Raw genomic sequence first — 16,121 nt, 5'->3', positions numbered from 1 at the left:
AAATCTAAATGAAACACATATCAAGATACAGGAAGCACAGAAGGTCCCAAACAAGTTGAACCTAAACAGGCCCACACCAAGATATATTATAATAAACATGGAAAAAAGTTAAAAATAGAGGATTCTAAAGGTAGCAAGAGAAACACAAAGCATTAATTATAAGGGAACACCCATAAGACTATCAGATGATTTTTCTGCAGAAACACTACAGGCCAGAAGAGAGTGACAAGGTATACTCAAAGTTCTAAAGGGGAAAAATTTGCAGCCTAGAATACCCTACCCAGCAGAATATCATTTAAAAGAGAAGGAGGAATGAAGAATTCCTCCGACAAACAAAAACTAAAAGAATAAAGCAATGCCAAATCCATTCTAAAAGAAATACTGAAAGGGCTCCTCTAAACAAAAAAGAAGAAGAAATAGGATGGAGGAAATCACAATTCGAATGTAATCACTTAAATCAGCCAGTACACAGATTTAAAAGAAAGAAAAAGCTATTGTAAAAGGCACGATAAACACAAGGAAAAACAAAAGGATAAAATTGTCAAAAAAGGACATCAAAGTCACAGAATGTGGGAAAGGAAAATAAGAAAATATGGACTCTTTTTCTAGAATGTTTTTGAGCCTGTATGACTATGGGGCTAAAGCAAGCAGATAGAGAAAGGGGTTAACATACTTGAAAAACAAGACAACCACAAATCAAAACCAAATAACAAATTCACAAAAACCAAAAAGAAGAGGACACAAGCATAAAATAAAAGGAAATCCTCCAACCAAAAAAAGAAAGGAACAAAAGAGAAACATAGTATCAACTGGAAAACAAGGTTTAAAATGGCAATAAACACATATTTATCAATAATTACCTTAAATGACAATGGACTGAATGCTCCAATCAAAAGATATAGAGTGGCAGACTGGATTTAAAAAAAGTGCCTACAATATACTGTCTATAAGAGACTCACCTTAGGGCAAATGACACAAATAAACTGAAAGTGAAGGTATGGAAAAAGATATTTCAGGTGATTGGAAATGACAGGAAAGCAGGAGTTGCAATTCTCATATCATACAAAATAGACTTTAAAATTAAGACCACAAAGGAAGGTAAAGAAGGACACTATTTAATGATAAAAGAATCCATTTAAGAAGAGAATATTATACTCCTCAATGTATATGCCCCTAATATAGGAGCACCCAAATACATAAAACAAATGCTAACAGATATAAAAGGAGAAATTGGTGGGAATGCAATAATAGTAGATTTAACACCCCACTCACATCAATGGACAGAACCTCTAGAAATAAAATTAATAAGGCAACAGAGATCCTAAATGACACAATAAACAGACTTAATTGATATTTTCAGTACATTAAATCCCCAAACAACCAGAATATACAGTCTTTTCAAGTGCACATGGAACATTCTCTAGGATTGACTACATACTGGGACACAACACTAACCTCAACAAATTTAAGAGTATAGAAATTATTTCAAGCATCTTCTCATTCCACACTGGCATGAAATTAGAAATCAATTGGGGGGGGATGTAAAAAAACTGACTATATGCAGATTAAACAATACTCTACTGAAACACCAATGGGTCAATGAGGAAATCAAAAAGGAAATTTAAAAGTACCTCAAGACATATTACAAGGAAAACACAATGTTCAATATCAATGGAATGCATAGATATTTTATGCATTGTTTATTTAACCTAAACAAAAGTGGGGAAGAAAAGCTTGTAATCCTTTTAGCTCCTAAAACCAAGATTCCTAACATATTTCAAAATATCAAATGAAAAAGAAGAAAAATCAGGGCAGAAAAAAGTACAAATGAATTTCTCCCTTTGTGCATATAAACCCCAGTCACTTTAAGAGTATTAAGTTAGGGAATTTTATAATTTGAGAAATATATACAGGAATCCCCCCTTATCCCCAGGGGATTATGTTCTAACACCCCCAGTTTTAACGGCTTAAAACCACAGCTAGTACCAAACCCTATTTATGCTATGTTCTTTCCTATACATGCATGCTTATGATAAAGTTTAATTCATAAATTAGGCACAGTAAGAGATTAACAACAATAACTGTTCCCTTGTGGCTCAGCAGTAATGAACCCCACAAGTATCCATGAGGATGTAGGTTTGAACCATGGCCTTCCTCAGTGGATTAAGGATGTGTTGTTGCCATGAGCTGTGGTGTAGGTCACAGACATGGCTCAGATCTAGTGTTGCTGTGGTTGTGGCATAGTCCAGCAGCTGCAGCTCCAATTCCACCCCTAGCCTGAGAAGTGTGCCCCCCTTCCCCCCACCAAAAAAATCTATGGAATGCTGCAAAAAGAAGTTCTTAGAAGGAAGTTCATGGCAATACAGACCTTCCTCAAAAGAGAAGGAAAATATCAAATCAACAACCTTACCTACCACCTAAAAGAATTAGAAAGGGAAGAACAAAACCTAAAGTCAGCAGAAGGAAGGAAACAAAAATCAGAGAGGAAATCAACAAAAGAGAGATTCAAAAAACAATAGAAAAAAAATCAACAAAACCAAGAGCTGCTTCTTTGAAAGGGTAAACAATTAACAAACCTCTGACCAGACTCACCAAGAAGAAAAGAGAATGAACCCAAATAAAGAAAAACAAGAAATGAAAGATGAGTTCCTGTTGTGCCATAATGATAACAAATCTGACAGGTATCCATGAGGATACAAGTTCAACCCCTGGCCTTGCTCAGTGGGTTAAGGATCTGGAATTGCTGTGAGTCACAGATATGGCTCAGATCCTATGTTGCTATGGCTGTGGCATATGCCAGCAGCTGTAACTCTGACTCAACACCTAGCCTGGGTACTTTCGTATGCTGTGGGTGCAGTCCTAAAAAGACAAAAAAAAAAAAAAAAAAAAAAAAAGGAATAGCAGAAATCTCAATGGACACTGCAGAAATAAAAAAAAAGAGAGATTATGAACAATTATATGCCAACGATTTTGACAACCTAGAAGAAATGACAAATTTCTAGAGACATACGGCCCACCAAAATTGAATCAAGTACAAATAATTTGAACAGAACTATCACTAGAAATGAAATTGAATATTTAATAAAAAACACTCCCTACAAACAAAAGTCCAGGACCAGATGGCTTCACAGGCAAATTCTAACAAGCACACGAAGAAGAACTTATACCTATCCTTCTTAAATTTTTCCACAAGATGGAAGAAGTAGGAACACTCCCAAAGACATTCTACAAAGCCACCATGACCCTATTGCCAAAACCGGACAAAGACACTAATAAAAAAAATTATAGGCCAATATCATTGACGAATATAGATGCAAAAATTCTCAACAATATTTTAGCCAGCCAAATCCAACAACATATAAAAAAGATCATACACCATGACCAAGTGGGATTCATCCCATGTTCACAAGATGGTTCAACATATGCAAATCAGTCATCATACACCACATCAACAACAGAAAAGTCAAAACCATATGATCATCTCAATAGAGGCATAAAAAGCATTTAACAGCATCCAACATCCATTCATGATAAAAACTCTTATCAAAGTGGGTACAGAAGGAACATATCTCAACACAATAAAAGCCATTTATGACAAACCCAAAACCAATATAATACTCAACAGAGAAAAGCAGAAAGCCTTCTTGCTAAAATCTGGAAAAAGACAGGGATGCCCACTCTCACCTCTTTTATTCTACATAGTATTGGAAGTCCTAGCAACAGCAATCAGACAAACAAAAGAAATAAGAACTATCCAAACTGGAAGAGATAAAATTGTCACTCAATGCAGATAATATGATACCATATACAGAAAACCCGAAGGACTCCACACAAAAACTACTCAAACTGATCAATGAATTCAGCGAAGTAGCAGGATACAAGATTAACATTCAGAAATCAGTTGCATTTCTGTATACTGACAATGAAATATTAGAAAAGGAATATAAAAATACAATACCTTTTAAAATCACACCCCAAAAATTAAATACCTAGTAAGAAACCTAACCAAGCTAAGAACTATAAAACATTAACCGAGGAATAAAAGAAATGGGAAGATAATCCATACTCCTGGATTGGAAGAATTAATATTATTCTTTGGGTAATGCTTTGGTAGTATTCCATACTACCAAAAGCAACCTACAGATTAAACGTGATGCTTATCAAATTAACCATGACATTTTTCACAAACTTAAAACAAACCATCCAAAAATTTATATGGAACAGTAAGATATCCAGAAGTGCCAAAGAAATCCTGAAGGAAAAAAAAACAAGCAGGAGGCATAACTCTCCCAGACTTCAGACCATATAATAAAGTTACAGTAATAAAGAAAGTGTGGTACTGGTACAAAAACAGACATATGAAAAAATAAAACAGAATAGAATCCAGAAATAAGCCCAGACACCTATGGTCAATTAATCTTTGACAAAGGAGGCAAGAATACAAAGTGGGGGGAAAGATAATCTCTTCACCAAGTAGTGCTGGCAAACGTGGACAGCTGCACGTAAATCAATTAAACTAGAACATACCCTCACACCATGCACAAGAATAAACTCAAAATGGCTTCAAGGCTTAAACATAAGACAAGACACCATAAAACTCCCTAGGCAAAACATTCTCTGACATCAACTGTACAAACGTCTTCTTAGGTCAGTCTCCCAAAGCAATAGAAATAAAAATAAACATAAACAAATGGAACCTAATTAAATATAACAGCTTTTGCACAGCAAAGGAAACCATAAACAAAAGGAAGAAATGAAATATGTGATGGAAGAATATAGTTGCAAACGATGCAACTGACAAAGGCTTAATCTCCGTAGTATATAAACAACTCATACAACTCAACAACAACAACAAAACCAAACAGCCCAATTGGAAAATGGGCAGAAGACCTAAACAGATATTTCTCCAAAGTAGACATAGAGCCAACAGGCACATGAAAAAATGTTCAACATCACCAATTATTAGAGAAAGACCAATCAAAACTACAGTGAGGTACCACCTCACACCCCTCAGAATGACTGTCATCAATAAGTCTCCAAATAATAAACGCTGGAGAGGTTGTGAGAAATGGGAATCTTCCTACACTGCTGGTGGGAATGTAAACTGGTACAACCAATGTGGAAGACAGTATGGAGATTACTCAGAAAATTAAATATAGAACTACCATATGATCCAGCAATCCCACCCCTGGGCATGTATTTGGAGAAAACATTCATTCCAAAAGATACATGCACCCATATGTTCATTACAGCACTATTCACACTAGCCAAGACATAGAAACATCCTAAATGTCCAATGACAGATGAAAGGATTAAGAGTGGTACATAATATACAATGGAATACCATTCAGCTGTAAAAAAGAATAAAGGAGTTCTTGTTGTGACTCAGTGTGTTAAGAACTCAACATAGTGTCCATGAGGATTCAAGTTCGATCCCTGGATTTCCTCCATGAGTTATAGGCTCCAGGATTGCCACAAACTGTGGCACATGTCGCCTATGTGGCTCATATTTTTGTTGCTGTGGCTGTGGTATAGGTGGGCAGCTGGTGCTCTGATTTGACCCCTAGCCCAGGAAATTTCTTATGTCACAGGTGCAATCCTAAAAAGACAAAAAAAAAAAAAAAAAAAAAGAGAGAGAGAGAGAAGCAAATAATGCCATTTGCAGCAACATGGATGCAACTAAATATCTCATACTAAGTGAAGTAAGTAGAATGGGAAAGACGAATACAATATATCACTTATATGCAGATTCTAAAATGTGGCAAAGATGAACCTATTTACAAAAAAGAAACAGACTCAGAGACACGGAGAATAGACCTGTGGTTCCCAAGAGGGAGTGGGATGGATGGGGAGTTTGAGGTTTGGTAGATACAAACTATTACATTTAGAATGGATAAGAAATGAAGTCCTACTGGAAAGCACAGGGAACTATATCCAATATCTTGGGATAGAACATGATGCAAGATAATATGAGAAAAAAATGTATATATAGGTATGATTGGGTTACTTTGCTGTACAGCAGAAATTGGTACAGCATTGTACATCAACTATAACTTTTATTATTCTAAGTTTTATTTATGTATTTAATTTTTTGCTTTTTAGGGCAACATCTATGGCATATGGAGGTTCCCAGTCTAGGGTTCCAATCGGAGCTACGGCTGCCGGCCTACGCCAAAGCCTCATCAACACAGGACCTGAGCTGTGTCTGCAGTCTACACCACAGCTCATAGCAATGCCAGATCCTTAACCTGCTGAGCGAGGCCAGGGATTGAACCCACAACCTCATGGTTCCTAGTCAGATTCATTTCCACTGTGCCATGGTGGGAACTCTACAATTTAATTTTTAAAAAGATACGCACTTCCCTATGTTCATAACAGCACTATTCACAGTAGCCAAGACATGGAAGCAATCTAAATATCCAACAACAGATGAACGGACAAAGAAGAAGTGGTATATATATAAAATGCAGTATTACCAAGCCATAAAAAAGAATGAAATAATTCCAGTTGCAGCAACATGGCTGCAAATAGAGAGCATCATACTAAGTGAAGTAAGTCAGGAAAAGAAAGACAAATTCCATATTACATCACTTATATGTGGAGTCTAAAACATGACACAAATGAACTTATTTACCAGCAGAAACAGATTTAGGGACATAGGGAACAGACTTGTGTTTATTTACCGAGGGAGCCGAACATGGGGGAGGGCAGGAGTGGGAGACTGGGGTTAGCAGATGCCAGCTATTATATATAGGATGGATAAAAACAGGACCCAACTGTATAGCACAGGCAACTGTATTCAACATCCTATGATAAATCATAATGGAAAAGAATTTATTTATTTATTTGTTTGTTTGTTTGTTATTTTAGCACCACACCCACGGCATTTGGAAGTTCCCAGGCCAGGGGTCGAATCAGAGCTGTAGCCACCAGCCCATGCCACAGCCATAGTAACTCGGGATCCAAGTCGCCTCTGTGACCTATACCACAGTTCATGGCAATGCTGGATCCTTAACCCACCAAGCGAGGCCAGGGCTCGAATCCATATCCTCATGGATCCTAGTCAGGTTCGTTAACTGCTGAGCCATGATGGGAACGCTGAAAATAATGTCGTTTTTTTTTTTTAAAGAATGTACAAATATATTTCTTTGAACACTGAGTGTTTCATTAAGTTTTTCACTGACTGGTAGGTGCAATTTATGAAGCCCTTTTAATAACAATCCTTCCCTATCTCTTAGAAAAGAGATATAACTAAATAATGGTCTATATGGTGAAATATTCAAGCATAGAAGAAACTGACAGAAAATATCAGAGGATAAGTAACTTGGTGGAAAGGTACTAGGTATGTGTTTTCAAAGCACTTGATGATGGAGAAGTGTTTAGAATGTTAAACAGGTAAATACTAAGCAATTAAGAATGAAATTCCAGTAGGGAATGAAATTAGTCCAAATGCATGTACAATATTTTGGCTAGGACACTGCCTAACATGCTATATGGTGCTCGATAATCACTTCTTGAGTAAATGAATGAATACCTGAATCGTGAATGAATACAGCATAAGGTGCCCATAGAAGGTATTAGTTTGGTAGTATATAGAGTATAAAGTAAAAGATGGGGTTAGGCTTTTGATTTATTGTATTTTAAGATAAAACCCATTCCTCCCCCTAAAAATCCCCTGTGTCCTGCCTATTTCTTCATACCCCCAAGCCCAGAACCCCTGGCAACCATTAATCATTCTACTAACCACACGGTTTTATACTTTCTAGAATGGCATATATTTGGACTAAGCAATATGTATCTTTTCCACACTGGCTTCTTTCACCAAGCAATATTCATGTAAAATTCCTCCATGTCTTTTTAGGGCTTCTTTTTCACAAAGAATTACATTCCATTGTCTGGATGTATCACAGTCTGTTTATCCATACACCTATTGAGACCATCTTTGTAGCTTCCAGCTTGAGTTGACTATGACTCAAGTTGATATAGACAACTGTTTGCAGAATTTTGTGTGAAAATAGGTTTTAAAATAAATTGGATAAATAAGATTGCCAGATTGTGCACTATGGTAAGACCATGTTTAGCTATTTAAGAGGCAGCTAAACTGTTTTCCAAAGGGCCTGTTTACCATTTTCATTTCCAACCAGCAATGAGTGAGAGTGCCCATTGTTTTGCATGCTCACCAGGATTTGGTGTTGGCAATGTTTTGGATTTTAACCATTCTAAGAGACATGTAGTGGTGTCTCAGTTTATTTCATGAACTTCCCTATGACAAATGATGATGAGCATCTTTGCATATACTTATTCTCCATCTTCTTTAGTGATGTGCCTGTTCAGATCTTTTGCCCTTTTTTTTTTTTTTTTGGCCCAGCCCATGGCATATGGAAGTTTCCCAGCCAGGAATCAAATCCATACCTCAGTGGCCCCCAGAGCCACTGTGGAGACAATGCCGGATTTTTAATCCATCGCACCACAGCGGAAACTCCTCTTTTGCTCGTTTTAATTTTTAAAACATTTTTTACTATGTTTGATTCTTTCGCCCATTATAAACTGGGATGTCTGTTTTCTTATTGTTGGATTTTTTTGTCTTTTTGTCTTTTTAGGGCCGCACCTGCGGCATATGGAGGTTCCCAGGCTAGGGGTCTAATTGGAGCTGTAGCTGCAGGCCTATGCCAGAGCCACAGCAAGGCCAGATCTGAGCCGAGTCTGCAACCTACACCACAGCTCACGGCAATGCCGGATCCTTAACACACTGAGCAAGGCCAGGGATTGAACCCACAACCTCATGCTTCCTATTTGGATTCATTTCTGCTGCACCACAATGGGAACTCCTATTGTTGGATTTTAAGAGTTCTTTGTATTTTTCAATGAAAGACTTTTATCCAAGTTTTGCAAATATTTTGTAGCTGGGGCATGACTTGATTTTCTGAACAGTCTCTCACATAGTAGAAGTTTTGAAATTTTAATATTCAATTTATTTAAACTAAAAACAAACACAAAAATCACCACAAGAACATTTTAGTCATTTTCCCCATCCTCCAACCCCACTTCTGGCAACCACCAATCTGTTCTCCATATCTATGACCTAGTTTGGTTTTTGTTTTGAGATTCCACATATAAATGAGATCATATAGTATTTGTCTTTCTCTGTCATAGCAGCATGCCATGAAGTCCATCCATGTTCCGTTATTTTTTATGAATGAATAATATTTCATTGTGTATGTGTGTATACACACCACAGATTCTTTATCCATTCATTCATTGATGGATATTTAGGTTGTTTCCATATCTTGGCTACAGTAAATAATGCTGCAATGAAAACAGAGGTACCTATATTTTTTCCAGTTTTTTAAATTTCCTTCAGATAAAAACCCAGAAGTGGAATGCTGGGTCATATGGTACTTTCATTTTTAATTTTTAAAGAAACTTCATAGTGGTTGCACCAATGTACATTCCCACCAACAGTGCCCAAAATTTCCTTTTCTTAACACCCTTATTATTTCTAGTCTTTTTTTTCCTTTTTTTTTTTTTTTTTTCTTTTTTGCCTGCACCCGTGGCATGCAGAAATTCCTGGGCCAGGGATCAAATCTGCACCACAGCAGTGGCACTATTCACTGCAGTCACAATGCTAGTTCTTTAACCTGCTATACAACAGGAGAACTCTTAGTCTTTTTGATAATAACCATTCAAAGGCAAGTTCAAAATCTGTTATTAAAGCAGCGTTATAGGTAAATTTGTTCTTTTAGCAGAAAGGAATAATATCTAGTCCTGCACCAATCTTCTTTTAATAACAAAATCCACTTACCTAATTAAGCTTAATCTAATCTCAGCCCACATACATAAAACTCCTTTTCTACTCAAAACATATATCCCATTTTCCTATAATATAATAAAATATTTCCTTTATTATTTTTAGTAGCTTTAATTACATATTTGGATTAGAATCCTCAACTCTTGGGAGTTCCCATTGTGGCTCAGCAGTAACAAATATGACTAGTATCCATGAAGATGTGAGTTCAACCCCTGGCCTCACTCAGTTGGTTAAGGATCTGGCATTGCCATGAGCTGTGGTGTAGGTTGCAGACAAGGTTCAGATCTAGTGTTGTTGTGGCTGTGGCACAGGTCAGCAGCTACAGCTCCAATTTGACCCCTAGCCTGGGAATCTCCATATGCTACAGGTGCAGCCCTAGAAAAAGACAAAAAACAAACAAAAAAAGAATTTAATTGACTCAAAATTTCATCAAACCAAGCTATTTTTCTTATTGACAAATTGGTAACAGATATGACAAGATTTTATTTAACTTCTATTACACCTAGGTGGTAATCAAGCCAGGTTTCTCTAAGTGCATATGCAAAAAGACCCAGTTTTGGAATTTCAAGAGTTTCATCTCAACCAATTCTCTTCAGATTCTAAAGAATATAGTGGCCAGGCAGTGTTAAAAAATCTTTCTGTCTCTTTCTAGAAGCATATTAAAGATCTCCCAGTTTTGCAAAACATACCCTAGGGGAACTATAAAATGGAATAGAGCTATGATTATCATGGCAGGTGTTATCAAATATCAAAAAAAAAAAAAAAAAAAAGGCAATGCAGAACGGTCTCTTCCCATCACAAGTCCCTAACACCAAAAAGGGAGTTTCACATCCATTGCAAAGGGAAAATACAAACAAATGCTCTGCCACACGTGAAACCCAACACAAAAGGGAAGGACACAGGCTGTTGTTGTTACCAAACAGGGCCCTGTGGGGCTTCTGGGCACTAAAGCCTTTCTATCCCCCATTTGTTATTTTGAGGAAATGGGCCTCATTTGCCCTCCATCACCTTCCCTGAGTTCCTGGGGACAGGTTCAGATAATTGCTCATCTGAGAAGGAAGGGGATGCAAAGACAAGGGAGGAAGAGTTAAGAAACAATAGTACAGCCTTGGGGGCAAGATCCCAGTTCCCTCTCAAGGGATACACATAATGATGTATCTTATACACCAAGAGAAAAGTTATATCCCTTATGCTTCTTTTAGAAATGAATACTTTAAAATTAAGCTTAGAGTCCCTCCTTGTCCTTCTCCCTGGCTTAATTGCACCCTAAACACAATCACCAATAAGCTAAAGATTAGGCACCCTGAGCACAATTGCATGTGATTAAAAGATTATTAGCACATGATGTTTTTTAAGAACTTTCCCAGTTTGTTCCAATCTCTGATCAAGATGCCCTTTTCACAAGTACTGTTATTCTAGACAACAAGCCAGAAGACCACCATCATGATCATGCTGAGATCTCCTGACAAAAGCTTTGATGACCAAGATTCCCCCAAAGAAAGAAGAATGCATGTTTGCCCCAAACCTGATTCCTATCTGAAAACCTGTTTTTATCCTTTTTACTATAAAACTCCCTGCAATTCTTCTCAATGGAGGGCACAGTCTTTAAGGCATTAGCCTGCTATGGCCTCATTTGCCTGGCAAAGCAATTAAAACTATTTCTTTCCCCTTCCCCCAAAACTCTGTCTCTGCATTTCTATTTGGTACCAGTGGCAGAGGCCAAGTTTCAGCAATATTGGCACATGAGAGCCCTGATGCCAAAGACATCTCAACTGACCAATGCAAGTACTACAGTGCACACACAAACAACAAAGCCTCAGAGGAGGAGTAGCCCAGAAATTCCGCTTCCATTCCCAGATGGAGCCCTCTGGAGCAGCCTGGATCCTGAAAGAGAATGGACCATGAGTGGCTCACCCCAAATGATACACACAAAACCACAAATAACAAATAAGCTATGGTGGCACAGACAGAAAATCAGCAAAGACATAGTCTAAAATTCCACTTCCATTCCCAGATGGAGGAAACCTCTAGCTTAGCCCAGCTCTCAGAGGAGATGGGCCCAGAGCGGCTCCCTTCCCACAAAGAAAGCATCCCAGATGCAGCGGAGAGAGTTCCCAGCCTGTGCAGGCTGGTGCAGCTTACCACCAAACGACATTGAGTGCAGACTGCAGCTCTGGACATTTCTCAGTTCCAAACAGCCTCAAGCCCTGGGCAGCTGGTGCTTGCCAGGGACAGTCCCCCCAAGATCCCTGGAGCAAAATGGGCTCTGGCAGCTGCTGAGGAGTCAGGGTGAGGTAGGAGGTAGATGGGCCCCTGGGCTGAGAACAGTTGTTAGGCCAAATAAATCAGGCCTTGTTTCTCTTTGACAGGTCAAGGAAAAAGTTAAAAGCTGAGCTCTGGTAAAAGCTGAGCTCTGGTGGAATAGAAAGATAAGATGACCATTTCAATCACTCTTGGGTTCAAGGAGAGCTCCCCAATTACACATGAGCAGTAAGACTCTTAGGAGTTAAAAAGGGAGGGGGGGTGCCAGGCCATAAGACTCCTGACAGCATCCCAACACCCTTTGCTTTTGGAATCCGTCTTTGCCAAAAGATGCTTACATATATTGGGGAGGATCCTGGGTCACGTCAGGTGTGAAAAATAAAACAATTAGGATTTCCCATCGTGGTGTGCTGGAAATGAATCCGACTAGGAACCATGAGGTTTCGGGTTCAATCCATGGCCTTGCTCAGTGGGTTAAGGATGCAGTGTTGCCATGAGCTGTGGTGCAGGTCGCAGAGGTGGCTCAGATCTGGTGTTGCTATGGCTGTGGCATAGGCCGGCAGCTGTAGCTCCAATTAGACCCCAGCCTGGAAACCTCCATATGTCAAAGTGCGGCCCTAAAAAAAAAAAAAAAAAAAAGATAATTGGCTAAAGGTCAACAAAGATCCTGAAGAACTGTGCTATATAAGTGATTTAAATCACCTCTCTGATGTGCTCCTCACTCAGGGGGATTCCCACACCTGCACACCTCTGTAGGGTGTGTATTACTTCTTTGCTTCTGACTTAATAAAGAAATCACCTCTCTGTGTGCTCTCTCACATGTTGTAATGTGATTCTAACAATAAACTTTATACCTGTTTTCACAGTCTTTTCCTCCTTGAAATATTCTTGCTTTCAGCAGAGGCCAAGAATCAGGGCAATTCTGCTTCTAACCTCTACCTGGTCTAGGGGCTAGGATTCCTGGTTTTCATCCAGGCTGCACAGGTTCAATTCCTGAGCAGAGAATTAAGATCTTGCTTCAAGCCATCGCTCACTCCTGTCTCTTCAAGATCAAGCATCCCCTGCTCCCCAGCCCCACCCCACATTGAGACCAACCCACCAGGGGCACAGACTCCTAGGCTGGCTTCCCCAGAACTGTTAGTGCAAGTCCATGTGCCCCATGCACAGTGAGGTCAAACAAACCAAAAATTCAGAGTTTGGAGCAGAGAAGGGTTTATTGCAGGGCCATGTTACAAGGTGTGTCTACATTTTTTTCTTTTTTTTTGGCTGTACACCTAGCATGCAGAAGTTCCCAGGGATCTAACCAGTGCTACAATAGAGACCTCAGCCACTGCAGTGACAACACTAGACCTTTAACCTGCTGAACCACTGGGGAAATACATTTTTGTTGTTGTTGTTGTTGATTTTTTTTTTTTTTTGCATATGGAAGTTCAGTTGTTCCAGTACAATTTTTTGAAAAGATTATTCCCCCCTCTTTTTAGAGCAATACCACACTGTCTCAATTGCCACAGTTCAGAGTAAACCTTGCAATCTGATAGTGTCAGTCTCCCAACTTCATTTTTTTTTTTCAGTATTATGCTGCCTACTTTTGACCTTTTGTCTTTTCACACAAAGTTTGGAATTAGTTTGTTAGTATCCACAAAATAGCTTGGTGGGATCTGATTGGGATATGTTGAATCTGTAGATCAATTTGGGAAGAATTGACATCTTGATATTTATTCTTCAATCCATAAACACAGGGTATCTATCCATTTATATACATCTCAATTTAAATACCTTAAATAATGAATATATTGACTTCTATAATAGAAAATTCTCAAGGTAACATAGCCCTCAGGCATGATTTCATGTAGAGGTTTATAATTTTATCCTAACACACATGTTTGCCCTCAGCTGGCTTCCTTCATTGTGCTAAGTTGGCTTCTCACATTCCAGGCCATGTGTGCATCTACCCTATTGTCCAGATATTTTGTGCAAGAAATTCTAGCATTATTCCAGAGCCATTCTGATTCAACTAGTAGAGGTCATGTGCACATTCTTAAAGCAGTATTTCTGTATTGTCGTATATTCCATTACAGATATTAGATACCAGGCAGGGGAAGTCTACTTCCCCAAGGAGCCCATGGATTTCCAAATAGGAAGTGGATGTTGTTCTAAGGTGTTGTGGAAAGCAATTACATATGCAACTCTAGCACAAAACTGAAGAGATAAGGGCCAGATAATTTAGGGCCTTAAATTAAATCTGGTGATGCAGAGTAATGAATGGTGTTTACATAGTAGTGCAAAATTATTAGATTTACATGTTAGAATTTCTTCCTTTGTTCTGCTTAGAAAGGATTGAATTTTACATGCCTTGAGATAGACTAAGGAGGAAGCTGTGAAAGTGGTCCTGGAGCGAGAAGCTGAGAACTTAGAACTTGACTATGGCTGTGGCAGGGAGGAAGGCATATTTAAGAAATCTTTAGGAATTTTTTAAAAATTGACAAGCATTTAGACTGACTTTCTGATTTCTCTAACTGACAACCTCATAAGTCACAGAATAAAGGATGCTAGAACGTGAGGTGGGAAGCAATGTGCAATATAGCTGGTTGGTTATTTTGGTCTGGTCAACTCAGAGAAAGTGTAAAATAGGCAAGTGGACTTGGGAATGCATTGTAGTTAAGCTGAGGGCAGAGAGGTATCATCAAATAGAAAGAAACTGAAAACAGAGGCACCAGGATTACAGTGTATTACATTTTTAATAAAGAATGGGGAGTTAACTTTAACAAAGCCTTTATCTTATTTATTCTTTAAGTTAATTGTAAGTAAACTAGTTGTGGTGATGATTCTTTAGTGTAGCTAACTATCTTAATAAACCCTTGTTATCATTTTAATGTCACAAATTGAAGAACCATTTTATGTATGACTTTGTATAGATGTCTGAATCAGTTGTGAACCAAATGAACAATTGCCGTCAAGATTCTGGAGCCCAGCATAGGAAGACAATATAAACAGCACCTTTTCCTAATAGTCTTTTGATACAGCTTTATATAGAAATAAAATTTACTATATCTAGTCACTTGTGGTGGAACATGATGGAGGGTAATGTGAGAAAAAGAAAAAAAAATCTTCAAAAAGATATAAAATTTGCAAATGAGTAAGGCCTAAAAACTAATTTTTTTTTTTTTTGTCTTTTTAGGGCTACACCCTCGGCATATGGAGGTTCTCAGGCTAGGGATCAAATCAGAGCTATAGCTGCCGGCCTATGCCACAGCCACAGCAACACCAGATCCCAGCTGCATCTGAGACCTACACCACAGCTCATGGCAATGCTGGATCCTTAACCCACTGAGCGAGGCCAGGGATCGAACCTGCATCCTCATGGTTCCTAGTCGGATTCGTTTCTGCTGTGCCACAACAGGAACTCCAAGACTAAATTTTAAGTCCTTTTCAAGATAAGCCATGCAATATGGGAATTCATTTTTTAAGCAATGCATTCATTTTCTAATGTTGCTGTAACAAATTACCATAAATTTAGTGGCTTAAAATAGCACCAGTGTAATCTTAAAATCAGTGTCAGCAGGGCTGCATTCCTCCTGGAGGCTCTTGAACAAAAATTCATTCTCTTGCCTTTTCCAGCTTCTGGAGGCCACCTGACTTCCATGGCTCATGGTCCCTTCCTCAATTACTCTGATCACTGCTCTGTCTTCAAATTTCTTTTTGTAATGCTGACTCTCATGCCTTCCTCTTTCACTTATAAGGACCATTGTGATTACATCGGGCCCTCCTGGGCAATCCAAGATAAACTCCTCCTCTCAAGGCCAACTGATTAGCAAACTTAATTCCATCTGCAACCTTAATATCTATGTAACATACTTACAGGTTCTGGTAACTAGGACATGGATATCTTTGGGGCCATCATGCTGCCTACTATGGTGGGTTTCTATAATTATGGCAGCAGATCTTGTGAACTGTTCTCTCATGGTATCAGCTGGTTGGATCAAGTGGATACTTGATACTGTGGGAACAGCCCTTAGTTGGGATAAATCAAACACTGTTCAGTACCTGAAGT

General features: G+C 38.5%; 1 long non-coding RNA gene across 1 annotated transcript in view; it reads right to left on the bottom strand.

Moving 5' to 3' along the window:
* Window positions 1-12,382, bottom strand: part of LOC110258583 — a 52,100-nt gene extending 39,718 nt beyond the window's left edge. The window contains exons 1-2 of the long non-coding RNA XR_002341182.1: window positions 11,951-12,382; window positions 11,586-11,692 (exon numbers count right to left, since the gene is read on the bottom strand). This is a non-coding gene — a long non-coding RNA (uncharacterized LOC110258583). The remainder of the gene's footprint in view (window positions 1-11,585; window positions 11,693-11,950) is intronic.
* Window positions 12,383-16,121: the final 3,739 nt, after the last annotated feature.

Source organism: Sus scrofa, unplaced genomic scaffold (assembly GCF_000003025.6).
Source record: "Sus scrofa isolate TJ Tabasco breed Duroc unplaced genomic scaffold, Sscrofa11.1 Contig2453, whole genome shotgun sequence".
In the NCBI taxonomy this organism is placed as follows: Eukaryota; Metazoa; Chordata; class Mammalia; order Artiodactyla; family Suidae; genus Sus; species Sus scrofa.
This window is presented reverse-complemented; position numbering and strand designations above follow the sequence as displayed.